The 15,743-nt window shown below is 46.6% G+C and overlaps 1 protein-coding gene across 2 annotated transcripts in view; it reads right to left on the bottom strand.

Moving 5' to 3' along the window:
• The window catches only part of GPSM2 (G protein signaling modulator 2), a 34,010-nt gene extending 26,453 nt beyond the window's left edge, over positions 1-7,557 (bottom strand). The window contains exon 1 of one of the 2 annotated variants that reach the window (XM_079760601.1): positions 7,363-7,557. The gene's annotated coding sequence lies outside the window, so the exon portion shown is untranslated. The remainder of the gene's footprint in view (positions 1-7,362) is intronic. The other variant, XM_079760600.1, reaches the window with a different exon arrangement.
• Between the last annotated feature and the right edge of the window lie 8,186 nt (positions 7,558-15,743).

The raw sequence follows: 15,743 nt of genomic DNA, 5'->3' as shown, positions 1-15,743 counted from the left end.
TCTGCAGGCCGGCGCCTCTAACCACTGAACAAAACGGGCTAGGGCAGAGAGATGCAAATTAAAACCGCAATGAGATATCACCTCACACCTGTCAGAATGCCATCATCAATCAATCAACAAACAACAAGTGTTGGCGGGATGTGGAGAAAAGGGAGCCCTCCTATACTGCTGGTGGGAATGCAGACTGGTGCAGCCTCTATGGAAAACACTGTTGATGGGATGGTAAATTGGTGCAGCCATATGGAAAACAGTATGGAGATTCCTAAAATAATTAAAAATAGGGCGCAGCAGGTGGAGGGGTCAATGGGTAAAAAAGGGGACATCTGTAATACTTTCAACAATAAAGATAAATTAAAAAAACAAACACAAAAACAAAATTAAAAATAGAACTTCCATATGATCCAACAATTCTACTTCTAGGTATTTAACTGAAGAAATAAAAAACACTAATTTAGAAATATATACATATACATACATATACATATACATGCACCCCTACATGCACTGCAGCATCACTAGTAATAGACAAGATATGGAACCTAGATATCCATCAATAAACGAATGGATAAAGAAGATATGGCCCTGACCGGTTTGGCTCAGTGGATAGAGCGTCGGCCTGCGGACTGAAGGGTCCCAGGTTCGATTCTGGTCAAGGGCATGTACCTTGGTTGCGGGCACATCCCCAGTGGGGGGCGTGCAGGAGGCAGCTGATCGATGTTTCTCTCTCATCGATGTATCTAACTCTCTATCCCTCTCCTTTCCTCTCTGTAAAAAATCAATAAAGTATATTTAAAAAAAAAAAAGAAGATATGGTATATATCCACAATGGAATATTATTCAGCCATTAAAAACAATAAAATGTTGCCATTTGGGACAACAGGAATGGACCTCCTAGAGGGTATTGTGCTAAGTGAAATAAATTAGAGAAAGACAAATACCACATGATCTCACTTATATGTGTAATCTAATCTAAAATAAATAAATAAATGAATAAATAAAACAGACTCATAGAAAAGATGATGGTTACCAAAGAGGAGGGAGTAAGGGGATGGGAATTTTAAATAAAAATAATAAAAATTAAAGAAAAAAAGACTGCATAAAGAACCATTTTAAAAAATAAAACAAGCAAGAAGACAAGAACGCTATTCACCATTTTACTAGGACAATTTATAATATGGTTTAACTGTACTCAAAAAAAAGAGTATCCTCAAAAAAATTCACTCTTACATTACAATCTCCATAATTAACAGTTCTTATCTTAAAATTACTCATTGAACAAACAAGCAATTCTTGATTCAATGATTCGTGTTGTGAGGACTCTGACCAATTTAGTAACAATGTGTTCATTCATCCTCTGCATTGCATGGAGTTAACAAATCCACTTCATACTTTAACACATACTTTATATCTTAGTGTTACATCTATTCTACCTATGAGTGTTACTAGTTTAATACTAATAAAATGAGCAACAGATATTAAATTATGAATGGTTCATTAGGATAAGAAAATGTAATGACACACCAGGAAATGGAACGGAAATTAGAGTTTTGAAAGAATATTAAGAAACCATCAAGTTTAACCTCCAATCTCTATTAAGACTTATAACCTGTAATTTGTAAGGAACACATAGATCTTTAATAGCATCTCCCAGGTTTTAAAGAACAATGCTCCAAAACCTCACTGCTAACAAAACTGTTAGCTGGAAGCATCTTCTGGTCTGACTGTAGAGAAATAGAGAAAGCAATCACCTCTTCCACACCCTAGAAACGGACAGAACCACAGAGAAAGGTCAACCGGTGCATCACTGACCGCCTCACACTGATTACCTGGTTAGGAGTCAAAAAGGCAGAGCCTGTCCTCCAGCCAGCTGGACTTCCGGGCACTGTCCAAGGTACACAGCCAGCGTAAACAAGTCCCAGGCCTGCTGTGCTCCATGGACAATGACATATTTGCACACTAGGCGATGGGGAGAGGGGTGGTGGACATATCTTTTGTACTACTTTCAAACTCATCTACACTCCTTCTTATTGCAACTCAAATGTCCGTAACTTTTGTTTAGATTCTTTAAGTACGTACCTCTAAAAACTGGGAACACACATCAGACAAAAAATATAACTGACTTTTCTTGCCTTTAGGTGAGATCATTTAAATTCTTTTAAACTTCTCTTATCCTAACAATTCCTTCTAAGGTACAATACTCAAATTCTCCAAAATCCCTTTCAGTTGTAATGTTTCAAGTCAGATAAAGTAGCTTTTTTTCAATGAGTGTGGCTAAATATTGAGAATCAAGAATATACAGGGTGTCCCCCCAAAAAATGTATACACACTTTAACAGCCGATAACTCACTCAAATTTTCACTCCTTTTCAGGTTTAACTGATTTGAAATAATGAAGCCAGACTAAGCTTGAACAAAGGAAATTTATCCTAAAGTGCCCCCTGGACATTTTTTATGGGGGTTACATAAAAAATAAAGTTTACAGTACAAAACCAGCACCAGGTGATGAATTGAAGCATCAATACTCAGTAAAATGATTCTTGATGTTTGCAATTCCATTGCTTTCTGTTATCAGCAGTGCCTGGACCAGAACGGTCAACACTTTGAAAACAAGCATTGACAAAAAAAAAGTATTCATTTCAGTAGATTCTTTTACATTTTGAAAATGAACTGTATGCTAATAAACACGAATTTTGTAAACATTAAAAGTGTGTATACATTTTTAGGGACACCCTGTATTTTAAAATGAAGTTCTTTTCTATTAGAATTCAGGGTACAGCTTATAGTAACAAATGCACATCATAGTAAGAATAGGGTAATAAAGTAGGATGCTCAGGCCCTGGCTGGCTTGGCTCAGTGGATAGAGGGTCGGCCTGCGGACTGAAGGGTCCCAGGTTCGATTTTGCTCAGGGGCACATGCCTGGGTTGCAGGCTTGGTCCCCAGCAGGGGGCATGCAGGAGGCAGCCAATCAATGATTCCCTCTCATCACTGATGTTTCTCTCCCTCTCTCCTCTCTCAATTCAATAAAAATATATTTAAAAATAAATAAATAAAATAAAGTAGGATGCCCAAATACCCACTTCTAAATTAACTCAAGTAACTACCCTAGCAGACTGGTTATTTTCTGCCAACTTACCTATCTATAAATAGGCTTACTTTTAGATGGACTAAAATATGGCCTGTTGCAGAATCCAAATCTCTATTTCTAGTTACATTTTATCTGAAAGACATAGTGGGAAGAGATGACAGTATAAGGAACAGCCGGTGCAAAATCCAGAGCAGGAAGGTAAAAGCAGGAAGTTTACACAGAAATCTGAGAAGACACAGGAAAAAGCACAGGGGCAATAAACAAAGTCCAACAAGGACAAAGTCAGACGTGATCTTAGTGTGGAGGCGACAAGGAGCCACTTAAAGGCAAGAAACTTTATTCTGACTCAGAATACATGACTGATGTGGGGAATCAGTGTCGGAAGAAAGCCAGGTCAGGCCCAAGAACGGCTAGGTACTTGATTCCGTAGTCAGCTAAGAGCCCATTGGGAAAGACAAGCAGCAGCAGAAAGCTTACAAGATTTCCAATTTTGAGCACAGACAATAAGAAGCTAAAGGAGTTTATCACTAGTTTAGTTCATCACGAAACCAGTATTACAAGAAATGTTAAAGGAACTTCTTAAGAATAGATAAAAGTATGAGTAAGAAAACACAGGAGCCCAGCCAGCATAGCTTAGCGGTTGAGTGTCAGCCTGTGAACCTGGAGGCCGAGGTTCGATTCCCAGTCAGGGCACATGCTGGGGTTGTGGGCTCGATCCCCAGTGGAGGGCGTGCAGGAGGCAGCCGATAAATGATTCTCTCTCATTACTGGTATTTCTCTCTCTCTTCCTCTCTGAAATCAATAAAAATGTATTTAAAAATATATACAGGAAAGAAGAAAATTCTCACAGACAAAGGCAAACACTTAATAAAAGCAGTGGATCAACCAACTAGAAAACTAGAACAGAGGGTTATAGGTCAACACTCAACCACTGAGCCACACCGGCCAGGCAGAAAAGAGATTTCTAGTTAATTATTATCAACACAAAATGCTATGGATAGAGGTATTATAATATCAAGGTTGTAAAAGACGCCAAGACAACTTGAACAAAAGACATCCTAGTTTTCATCAATGCCAATTACATGTCCAGTGCTTCCCACGTGGCTGCTGAGGCGACGGGATCACAAGAGAACGTCTGCAATCCCAAAGCACTGGCCATTCACACTAAGCCCATTTCCAAACCAACAACAACAAACACACCAAAACACCCCACGTATATGCTGCCTTATCCTTCCTGGTCTGTGTGTGCTGTGTGTAATCTTTTGTTTATAAGTAGAAATTTGTTTGTTTTTATCTTTTTAGGGCCCAAATTATCAGACAAACATGATGCTATTAATAGAAATTCAAAGAAGTAAAATTTTAAAGTCTTATGAAGACATAACCAAACCAGAAAAAGAGAAACACTTATTAGTAAACAATGGGGAGAACACAACTTGAGGAAAATTGGTTATCAAGTCACCAGAGCATATGGCCCAGAGCCCATGCGGGTCAGCCATCAGCTTAAGGCAATTATTAAAATGCCTGCGTGAAAAACTCAACGGGGAGGTAGAAAAGTGGTCCTTTCAACTGAGCACTGTTCTTAAGCTAATAAGTGACAATACATCAGTTCTCTTAACGGGACTTGAACAAAGCAAAACTGCTTTCAAATACGTTCTTAAGCAGAAATAAATCCCAATGCTTAAACGGGAGCCCTAAAGAGTTTGACTTTAGAATTTTTCCCAGGAAAATAGAACTCTCTTCTTCCAAATGTTACACCTTTCTCTGCAAAAACGATTCTATTATGCAACTCAGTAACGTCATGAGGGGACATGGGAAGAATAATTCTGAGTAAAAAAGGACCAAGGAAAGCTTTTTGGAAAAAAATCTGTACTGCACCTTGGAGGACAGGCCTTATTAGGAAAATAGAGGAAATGGCTCCAAAAGAGCACGGAGGAGGGAACACAGAATGTGCACCAGGACAAGCCCACTGGGTTAGGCGCCGGGCAAGAGAAGTCAGAGGAGGTACCAAATCATGAGGGACTCTGACTATGTATGTGGCAGACGCACAGGTTTGGCCTTGCATTTACATAATGGGGAACCTTATAATTTTTTCGGCAAAGGAATAGCAAAGCTGGATTTGTGTGAGGAAGATAACCTGGCAGCAACATACAGGGCAGGACAGAGAGACAGGCAAAAGACACTGCAGAGCCCTAGCCGGTGTGGCTCAGTGGGTAGAACGTCAGCCTGCAGACTGAGGGTTCGGGTTCGATTCCAGTGAAGGGCACATGCCTGGATTTCGGGTGCAATCCCCAGTAGGGGGTGTGCAGGAGGCAGCCAATCAATGATTCTCTCTCATCATTGATGTTTATGTATCTCTCCCTCTCCCTTCCTCTCTGAAATCAATAAAAATAAAAAATAATTTAAAAGACACTGCAAAAACTCCAGAAGCAAACTGCTTTGCACATAACTGATGTCCCACACTTTTTTTTTTTTCATTTCCTGCCTGGGAAGAACTGAACTATAAAGCAGCAAAGAATCCGATAATATTGAGAAAACTACACTTTAATATATTTCATCTCCACAGTAAAGAGTGCATTCATATTCATGTAAATCAGGAAAATCTTATATTTTTTTACTTTTTATACAAATAAGTGCTTGCTTCGGCAGCACATGCATAAAGATGATTAAAAAGGATACTGAAGATGTTGTGTGTTGTAGAAGGTATTGGGGAAAAAAGACAGCAGTTCTAAAAAAAGGACTGGGCTATTTCTGCTCAGTTCACAACAAAGCACAGCACTTGCAGGCACCTTAAGCAGGATTCTGTCCCTCAGATGGAATCCAGAGACCATGCAGCCTGGGGGGGCGGGGCAGGGGGGGGGGGGAGCTGGTCTGGATCCCAGCAATGCCTTAGTAGTTAGTTACATGGCCTTAAACTGGTTCAACCCTCAGAGGTGGTTTGGGCACAACGATACTCAGGCAACATGTGTTGTGATGAGACCGGACTTACAAAGCACCTAACCCAGTCCCACAGAGTACAGTAGCAATAATCGGAACAGTTACTGTTATTAGCTGTTGTTATTATTTAAAAAGGACACGGCCATTAGACTAGATTTAGAATAGTCTAAATCTATGGCAGGTTTTCCATTTTGAAGTTCCTGAGAACTAATTACAAAATTTCACCTTTTCAGTAAGTCTTAGAAATGCTTTATGCTTAAGAACAAGTTCATTTTAAAAAGGCTATAGCCTATCTTTGCTGTCATTCGCCTGGTACCAAGTCTGAGGTTTATGTTAAAATATTTGTAGCACCGAATGCTGACTTAATAACGTAAGAAAATACAGCGGCATGTCTGGCGGAGAGGGCTTGGGGGGAACCGCGACCACAGGACCCCGCAACCTTTACTTTGTATCTGCCCCCCTCGGCGTCAGCACCAGCCGGAGCCCAGGAGCCCAGGGGCCCAGGGCACGGTGTGGGGGACAGGTGTGCCCCTGGCCCCCGCCCCTGGCCCCCGCTCCTCACACCCCGCGTCCCCAGCGGCGAGCCTCCCTTTGTCTGTGCTGCTGACTCGATGCAGAACGATGAGCCCGAGCTGCTCCCCGAACGGGAACAGGCCGAGCCCGAGCGGTGAGGAGGGGATGGCCCCGCGGTGATGGGGCCTCCGCCTTCCTCCCAGGGCGGCCGCCGGCCCCTCCGCTGGGCGCGGGGACTCCCCCTCACAGCGTCTGCCCCGCCGCCGGCCCCTCCGCGAGGGTTCCAGGTGCACCGGGCGGCACGTCCGTCCGGACTCGCTGTCTTTCGGATTTCAATGACCCCGGTTAGACGGATGTACGTGAAAGGGGGCTCCTCTGACCGCTCCGAGAGCGTCTAGAGTTTCCCGAATGTTCCGCGCTCTCCGGAACTCTGCAGCCGTGGCCCACTCGGAAGGCACAGCGACAGGTGGCGTCGATGGAGGTGAGCGCAGGTGCCTGACCAAACCCACCCGCCGGGCAGCCGGCCGGGGAGGCGATGCCACGGGGCTCGGGGTTCATCCGCTCCCCGCGCTCGGACCAGGTGCGGGCTCACTGCGCCCCGTTCCACTTTTTACTTAAAACATCGGCGAGCGCGGCTGGCAGCTTTACTCGCAGTTTAAAACCCCCAAGACCGCCGCGGGGGGTCGTCCCGGGCTCCCCGCGGCCCACCCCGAACAAAGGCGGTCGCCCCATACCCGGACCCGGACTCCGGACCCCGGACCCGCCGTCCGCGCACACACGCCGGGCCACCTCCCTCCGCGGGGCGCCCTCGAACGCCCCTCGCCACTCACCTCCCGCGGGCCGACGAGTCGGGAGAGCGCGGAGAGCGCGGCGCTGCAGCGGCGGACGCCTCGGGCGACTGACGGGTGACGTCCCCTCCCCCGGGCCGGTCTGCGCGCCGCGGGCAGCAGGCCAGGCAGGGGCACTGGGGGAGGCCGGCGCGCGCCCCCCGCCCCGGGCCCCGCCCCCGGCTGGTCACGTGAGCCAGAGCTCCCAGGCTCCCCTCGCCGCCCCGCCGCTCGCACGCCGCCCGGGGGTCTCGCAGTGCCGCCCGCCCCTCCCGTTCCCTCTGCGCCTGCGCCGAGCGCCAGGCGCTCCCATTCAAACCGACAACGCCCCGCGTCTTTCGGACCAGCCAATGGCAGGCGCGGGGGGCGGGCGGAGGCGTGGCTTGCGTGTCCGAGCCGCACTGGGGAGAGGGGAGAGGGGAGAGGGGAGAGGGGAGAGGGGAGAGGGATTGGGGAGAAGGGAGAGGGGACGTGGGAAGCGGGGAAGGGGGACGTGGTCCTTCCCGCTCCAGGACCTGCCCGCGGCCGCCCAGGCCAAGTTGCTTTCCTGTCTTCTTCCAACACGAATGGGTGGGCGGAGCGACCGGCATCGTCCAGGAAGAGTTCAGAGCGGTCCGGCCAGACCCTTTAAACGACGGGCGCCCCAAGCCAGTGCCTCCTGCCCCAGGCTCGTCCAGGCCCGAGAGCGAGCACGCAGCGGGCTCCGCGGGTTAAGAGAGGGGCTCTGTGCGGGGACCGGGGGGCCGAGGAGGGGAACAAGGCGGCTCCGTGCCGGAGGCGCTCCCAGGCCTGAAAAAGCAAACTCCGCGGCCCCCGGGAAACCGGGCGGCAGCTTTCCTCGGTTACAGGCTGCCACGCTCCAAAGACACCGGGAAGAACTCTTCCTCCCATGCACTTCCTCTCCAGAGCAAGTTAATTTTTTTAAAAAAGGTCTGTCTGTTCTCCTTCGTAAAAATACCAAGACTAAAGTTTCTCCGGGCCAAAGAATCTATTTCTCATCTATTTCTCCACCGAAATGACATTTAAATGTTCCTACTGCTGAAGGATATGTTAAAGAAACCCCCATTTCAGTGTCTCTTTGAATATGGTCAGAACCACTGATCCAAACACCATTTCTCTTTTTAGGAGCGCCTTATGGCAAATACAACTTTGGCATCAAACTAGACTTACATTTGAGGTCCACCTCGGCCACTTACTGGCTGACTGACCTTGAACAAGTCCTCACCTTTCCTCTTTAGCCTGTTTCCTCAACTGCAAAACACAAATAACAAATCTTCTTTCCGTAGGGTGGTTGTGCAATTATTACCAACAACTACCTTTAATATCAGGCCCTTAAAGACACCTGAATGAGCTGACTGTGCTGTCTCGGAGGCAGATGAAGATTCCTTCTTACTCATAGGTGCTCTGCGTGCTGATCCCAAAGCCTCGAAGGAAGTGCACCCTGTCAGGTTCAGCATGTCCCCATGAATCAGGACTTGCCACTTGCAAGTCTTCTCAGATGCATGTGGCTTTCTATCACTCATATTATCTCCATCTCAAGTTGAATTGCCTTTTAAATGATGTGCTTAAAGGTGCAAATCAGATCATGTCAATCTCCTACTTGAAAAACTATAGCGGCCTCACCTTTGGTTTAAAATAAAATCCAAGTTCCCTCCCATGGCCCACCAAGCCCGCGGTCACCTGGTCCTGCTCACCTCTCCCCGCTCCTGCATTTCCCTGTCCCCTCCACACACAGGACATCTCAGGCCCCAACAGACCGAGCCTCGGGGTTCTCTCTCTCAGGGCCTCTTCCCTGGCAGCTCCCTCGGCCTAGTTCCCCCCGGCCTCTCTCAATGGCTGGCTTCGTTTCAGTCCTCAGCTTTCAGCTTATTCATTACAATATCCAGCAAGTATTTGGAGTCTGCTACGTGTCAGGAACTGTTCTGGGTGCTGGGAACATAGTAATGAGCCAGACAGAGCCCAGCCCCTGCTCTCATGGAGTTCAAGAAAAATAACAAGAAAAAATGTCTGGTTGTGAGAGGTATCACGCGGAGAAGTCAAAGTAGGGTGAAGTAAGGGTGGGTGACTGAGGGTCAAGGTAGGAAAGGCCACTTCTGAGAGGATGGGGCTCACGCTGAGATTTGAAGTATAAGAAGGCGCCAACTTCCAAGCAAAGCTCAGCGGAGAGCACATTAGGCAGAGGGCACGGCTAATGCTAAGTCCTGTGAGGACATGCTCTGTGGGGCTGAGAACCTGGGCGACAGCCACGTGCCTTAAGTGAAGTGAGGGAGAGGAGAGGAGAGCGTTCCCGGTAAGGTCACGCCAAATCCTCAGGCCTTCGCAAGCCAGGGTCATGAGTTTGGGCTTTCTTTTCTAAATGTTATAGTTGCCAATGGAAGATTTTAAGCGTGGGAATATCTTCATTTGTATATATTTTTAAAAGCACATTCTGAAATAAATCCAGAATTTGAGACAGTCTACGTGACAACTAGCCCAGACTCACTCTTTGTAAACATTATTGTCATGAAAAGAAACAAACCAAAAAAGATGAATCTTGATGGAGTCCTGAATCAGGGAGAGAGAGCTGCGGGGAGGGGAGGAAGGGGAGGGGAAGGAGGGAAACCATAAAAGTCATTTTAAGAAACAATTGGGGAAGTTTGAATATAGACTGTATATTAGATGAGATTATGAAATCACTGTTAGTTTTCTTACATGTGACACGGAATTATGTTTCTGTAGGAGAATATCTTTATTTTTAGGCAAGGCAAGCTGAAATATTTCAGGCAAGCTGAACATATAAAAAAGATTAAATATTTCAGAAAGCACCGTGAATTCTGCAACTTACATTCAAACGGTTCAGCAAAAGTGACAGAAATACTTAATAATTGAGTCTAGTTGAAGATGGATGCGGATATAGAAAGTATATACTGCCGATGGAACAACGATCAGGCTGACAGGTGAGTTTGCAGCTGCAAAACATTAAGCCAGAGAAGAAAATCTTTGATATGGTCAGGGAAAATGACTGTCAGCCTTGGGTCATTTAACCAGTGGGAATATCCTTCGAAAACAAGAGTGAAAGAAAGCCATTTTCAGGTCAACAAAAACTGTCATTAGGGAAATGATTAACTGCAGTACAGCCATGCAGTGGATATAGCTATGAAAACAGGTATTTATTTCAAAGTTCTTAATAACATGGGAAATGCTCTTGATACTAAATTTTTTTAAAAGCATGTTGCAAAACTATATATTACAAGCCCAGCTATGCAAAACGTTTAATAAGCACTAGAAAGAATTCTACTGAAGCATTCTGACGCTACACTTTTCTCTACTTTCCACATTTTCTACAATAAGGAGAAAAACAGCAGTAACAAAGTTTAAAAACTAAGAAAAAAATGACCGTGGGTTTGTATATTCCCCATAAGTGTGCCTCTGTCCCTTCCTTGTGGTGGCTTTGTAGACAAACGACTGAGCTAGGAAACAGGACTAGGTGCCTCGGGGTGAGGCGATAACAGAGAGGGTAGGGGCCTGGCGGGGTGAGGGACTCTGTCCTGCGCTGGGGTGACTAACCGTCCCTGACTGAGAGGGCCCCAGGATGCGGACGGCCCACCTTAAATCCGGGACAGGAGTTGGTAAAGGCAGGCGAGCAGGGCAACCCTTTAGGGCTTGCGGATCACAGGAGGAGGTGGACGAAGCTGATGAGAAAGAAGCAAGTAGTTCAGGGCTTGGCCCGGGCAGCAGCCTGTGTCCTCCGCAGGTGGACACTCCCACTGCTGTCAGCCGGCCTGGGGCTGCCTGGGACCAGCGGTCAGGGCTTCCCATTCACGTGGGGGCATGTGGGAAAGAAGTTGCGCAATGAGACCTGTTCCTGCCTCTTCATTCCAAACATCACTCAGGAGGGTGGGATGCTGGGGAAGGAAGTGAGGCTCTCATGACTCCCCACGGGTCTCGCTTCTAAGAGTCTGTGTCTGCCTTTAGGACAGGATGCGCACTGGGACGCCCTCCTCTGAAGATAATAACCACCCACCGCTTTATGACGCTATTGTCAGTGTTAATTATGGGACTGCACATGTGCCCAGAGGTGCCTTTTGACAGGCAGTCATACACATCACTGTATCCCTCCGAATTCCTTCTACCTGAGTGGGAGACTCCACCTCAGATGGCTGTCCCTGGCCCTTCCCAAACTATTTTTTTTTTTTCATCAGCAGGACTTGGGTAGGACCCTGACCTCAGAGGCATAAACAAGAAAGCAAGTGCTTTAGAGGGGCCTCACCTCCCGGTTAGCTCAGTGGTTAGCTCAGGTTCCGTCCAAGAAGCCGGGGCAGCCCTCCGCAGGCACTTGCTAGCACGCTCAGGGCAGGAGTTTAGGAGGGGACGCTGCAGAGAACAGTGGAGCTTTTAGGAATACTGAGTCACGCGACCACGTCAGTGTCTATAAATTCACTTCATTCTCCTTCTCAGCACCCTTTCCAACTGGCCATCCCTTGACCACAGGCATTCCTTAAGGCATCCTCTAGATTGTTTTTTTCCTAATGCAAGAATAGACTTTTTCCCCAAATCATAGCTTTTAGAAATCATCTTGAGGAGCATAGATCAGGCATCGATGTATATAATATGTTTGACATTTTATTCCTTATATTTTTCTTCTATAATTGTAAGTCAATGCTCTTCCTTTCGGCTGGGGGTGGAAGGCAGGGGAGAGAAGGGTAAGTGATTAGGTAAAGGAGAAAGAACGTTCCTAAAAGACTCTGCTCTTCTTAGCTCTAGGCACAGGTTGCCAAACTTAAGCTAGAAAGTGAGGGAAGGGACAAAGTCCTTTTAAAAATTACATTTCTTTAAAGCAGTGTTTTAAATTTGTCATTGGAATTATTCTTAGAAAATCACTTGGCAATTTTTATAACATTGATTTTTATTTGAAAGAAGTGTAAAAATTGTTTACATTAAAAAAGAAAGAGAGCAAAGAAAATCAATTGGCAAGAGTTTTCTCAATGTTCCCAAAGCACAGTAAGGCCCGTGGCTTCCATACCAATGAGACAGTCTCTGAGATTTAGGGTGACTATGGGGTGAAGTCAGTGGGAAAAGTGGCCAAAAAGACAGCGCTGACCCCCAAAGGGCAAGAAAAACAGGCGAAGGCTGCTGGTCCCACACCACCAAGAAGCTTCTCCAAATGCTGGTTTGCTCACAGTTTCGAAGATTCTTCTGTTCTGACTTGTAAAACAGTTTCGGGATAAATAATGAGTAACAGCTGGTCATCAACTCACACGCACTCCCAGCAGGCCCACCTCGCCGCCGGGAGAGACCGGCGATAAATAATAGATCCCGGCTCTCGGGGGAGCACGGGCCCCATGTGCTGCCCGGCAGTGTCTCCCTTCTGCCGCTCAGCAGTCACGGGCTGACGCCACCCTCACTGGCATGTGGTTACAGTCACAGACCTGCTGGGGTGGGCGCCCGTATTTCTGAGATAGAGTTCGCTGATAGGATTACGGGAGCGTCGCCAAACGCAGTCACTGCTCAGGGAGGCCGTATCACGTTACCCTTGAAAATATTTTAATCTAGAAACACCATCCACTGGATACAAAACCCACCGACACCTGGCCGCTGGGTGTGGCCTCACGCACACGATCCTGAGACCTCTCCTGTTTGCTTTCATGGGTAAATGGAAATCCTGAGCTAGGAATAGAGGGGGAGAGTTTGAAAATGAAAGCAGAGTCACACTAAGTGTTTCTGAAGGCTCCTAAAAGATAAATGACGTGCCGGTCCCATCAGCAGTCCCCTCTGCGTCTCCAAAGCCGGTTTCTTGCAGGTGAGGGAAGGCAGGGGCCGCAGACCCACGGGGCTCTGCAGCTGAGTTTCTGTGCTCTGTCCCACTGCCGAGCACCTCCCGCTCCTGAAGGGAGGACCGTGGTTTGGAGTTGAAGGACTGACTGCTCCTCTGAGTTCCAAGGCCCTGCGACCGGTTCCCTCGGGGCAACCAGAGCCCCCGGGAGGTGAGTTTCTGTCGCTGCTGCCAGTGGTCTGCCCATGTTGGTTGACTGAGGGGGTGCCGCGGTCACAGACTTAAAGCTCCTGGCTGTAGTCTGTCCCTTATAGCCCACGCACACAGGAGGAAGGAGGATTCGGGTTGCTGGCGCATTGCCTCCCAAGTCAGCTCCCACTCTCCTTGTAGTCAGCGGGTTGGCGTTAGAAGAGGGGGGTCGGGACTAAGAAGATTGTTAGGTGGCTGGTACTTCGCTGGAGGGAGGCAGGGAAGGGCCGATGGGTAGAATGCCTGCCGTCTCCTCTGTCTCTGGGTCGTATACAGCCTGTCCGGAGGCTGGCAGCACACAGAGCAGAGGGTAGTGGGGATGAGAGGAAGCCATTGTCACACGGCCCCACGGTTTTCCTTTGAAGATGGAAACAGGTGTCCAATATATAACACTTGTGTTGGGCTCAGTGACTGGAACAGACATCACCTGCCAGCCAGAGACAATGATTCACTGACCATCTTTGGCCTCTAAGCACTAAGGATTTTTGGAATTTCCATCTACGGACATTCTCAATCGATTCCATCAGGTTCCCAGTCATCGCAGCCACGGTTATCTTCTCTTAAACTGGCAGATGGGTCAGCACTTGGGCACCAAATTCAGACTTCACAATGAAGTGAACCACGCAGGGCACAGCGGGCAGCATGGTGAGCACCTGCCGTTCATGCCTGGCCGGCCCGGGCAGCAGCATCCCCCAGGGCTGGGCCACTGGGTGAGCCGGCCTGGGTGCTCAGGGGTCACGCTCAGGGGGGTCTGTGAGCTACTGCTGAGCACACAATGGCCAGTCTAGCTGCATAAGCAGTCACGGCCCAGGTGTGTTCACCTGAACTCAGTAAGTAAATTGGGTTCTGTTGGGTTCTGACCGGAACCTCTTTGAATGAACGTTGGGAGTCCAGGAAGAGCCTGGTAGTTTCGTGGGAAGATGTTCCAGTTCTTTCCAGCTACCTGTAAGGGGCCATTACAAGGCTAAGAATGTAGACTGTCCTTTACCAGGAAAAAACCTTTTGATATTTTGCATGCAAACAAAAAGAAAAAAACAACAACAATAATAATAATAATAATAATAATAACAGAAGCTGTTTTCCTGTATGCAATGGGAGAGTACCTTCGTGGTCTCTTTTTCTTAAGAATTCTAACGAAAGTTAAATGCTATCAGTTTCAAAGGAATGATATTTTAGGAACTAGGATCTGGTTAGAAGGGCTTGGAGCTCTGCCATTAGCACCTCAAGATACAAAGATGCATGAGGATGCGCTTGGGGCTGTAGCTTGCTTGTGTCATTAAAAGTCCTAAAAAACTAGAATTCGTCTTTCGCTCTTCTCTGTAGGCATTTAAAATACTCTTTCCCCCCTCAAAACAGACAATTTTTAAAAATTGAAATAGATTGGACATATAACATTGTATCATTTTAAGATTAATACATTTATATATTGCGATATGATTGCCACCCTAGTCACAATTAGCACTTCTATCAAGTTACATAATCATTCCTTTTTGGTGAGTGGAATAATTAAGTTCTAGTCTCTTAAAAAGCTTGAATATAATATTGCTGTCGATATTCATTACTCTGTGCATTAGATCTCTAGGGCTTATGTTGTTAAACTGGTAACTACTTATTGTAAGTTTGTGCCCTTAAACCTCATCTGCTCTATCTCTCCCCTGCCTCCTGCCCCCAGCCCCGGGTACCCACCATTTTACTCTGTTTTTACAAGTTTGGCTTTTTTAGATCCCACACAAAAGTGACATCAGACAGCCCTTGTCTTTCTCTGACTTATTTCACTTAGCATAATGTGCTCAAGGTCTATCCATGTAGTCGCAAATGCCAGGATGTCCTTCTTTCTCATGTCTTAATAATATTTCATTGTAATGTGCCACATCTTTTGTATCCATCCATCCATCGATGGGCACTTAGGTTTCTTCCATCTCGTGGCTATTGTGAATAATGTGAATAAACATGGGGTGCAGATATCGCTGTGAGATCCTAATTGCATTTCCTTTGGGAATATACCCAGAAGTGGAATTGCTGGGTTACATGGTAGATACATTTTTAATTTTGTGAGGAACCTCCTTACTGTTTTCCATAGCGGCTGAACCAACTTCCACTCCCACCAACAGTGCACAGAGGTCTCTTTTCTCCACAATCGCCAGCGCTTTTTACCTCTCCTCCATAACATCCATCCCACAGGCGTGAGGCGATATTTCACCGTGGTTTTGATTTGCATTTCCCTGGTGATTAGTGATGTTCAGCATCTTTTCATGTACATGTTGGCCATTTGGATGTCTTAGGTAATGAATTCAAATTAGTTAGTGATAGTTTTCACCATCAAACAATATATTCATTTACAAGCAGATTTTAAAAATAGTTCTAAAGAGACCGTGTCTCTTGC

This window comes from Cnephaeus nilssonii (genome assembly GCF_951640355.1).
Source record: "Cnephaeus nilssonii genome assembly, chromosome: 21".
NCBI classification, from domain to species: Eukaryota; Metazoa; Chordata; class Mammalia; order Chiroptera; family Vespertilionidae; genus Cnephaeus; species Cnephaeus nilssonii.
The sequence above is the reverse complement of the archived record's forward strand: the minus strand, read 5'-3'. Positions and strand labels throughout refer to the sequence as shown.